We start from the raw sequence: 1041 nt of genomic DNA, 5'->3' as shown, positions 1-1041 counted from the left end.
TATTGCTCTATCACTGGAAGCAAAAAGATCTTGAAATGCTCTTTTTGACTATGTGACACTGTTGCTTTTCAATTTGTCGTAACTAGGATTGTTGTGGTTAGGTGCTGTTGAATCGATATGGACTCGTACTGACAAAACGAAACACTGTCCAGTCCTGCACCAACCTCACAATCGTTGCTAAGCTTGAGCCCATTGCTGCTGCCACTGTGCCAATCCATCTCATTAGAGGTCTTCCCTTTTTGCTAAACTTCCACTTTACCAAACATGCTATCCTTCTCCAGGGACTGGTCCCTCCTCATAATATGACTGAAGTATAAGAAACAAAGTCTGGCAATCCTGGCTTCTAAGGACCACTCTGGCTTTACTTCTTCCAATACAGATTGGTTTGTTCTTCTGGTGATCCATGGCACTTTTAATATTCTCTTCCAACACCGTAACTCAAATGCATCAATTTTTCTATACTCTTCCTAATTCACTGTCCAACTTTCACATGCCTACGAGGTATTGAAAATACCATGACTTGGATCACACACATCTCAGTCCTCAAAATGATATCTTTGCTCTTGAACACTATAAAGAGATCTTGTGCAGCAGAATTGCCTAATGCAATACATCATTTGATTTCTAGACTGCTACTTCCAAGAGTGTGGATGGTGATCCTAGCAAAATAAAAGTCTTTGACAACTTCAATCTCTTCTCCATTTATCTTGATGTTATTTATTGGTCCAGTTGTGAGGATTTTTGTTTTCTTTGCATTGAGGTGCAACCCATATGAGAGGTTGTGGTCTTTGATCATCATCATTAAGTACTTTAAGTCCTTTTTGCTTTCAGCAAGCAAGTTAGTATCATCTGCATATAGCAGATTGTTAATGAGTCTTCCTCCAATCCTGATGCCATGTTCTTCTTCATATAATCTGCTTCTCAGAGTATTTGCTCAGCATACAGATGGAATAAGTATGGTAAAAGAATACGATCCTGGCACACACCAGTCCTTATTATAAAACATTCAGTATTCCCTTGTTCTGTTTGAACAAGTGCCTC

Source organism: Chrysochloris asiatica, unplaced genomic scaffold, assembly GCF_000296735.1.
Source record: "Chrysochloris asiatica unplaced genomic scaffold, ChrAsi1.0 scaffold00154, whole genome shotgun sequence".
NCBI lineage: Eukaryota > Metazoa > Chordata > Mammalia > Afrosoricida > Chrysochloridae > Chrysochloris > Chrysochloris asiatica.
The sequence above is the reverse complement of the archived record's forward strand: the minus strand, read 5'-3'. Positions refer to the sequence as shown.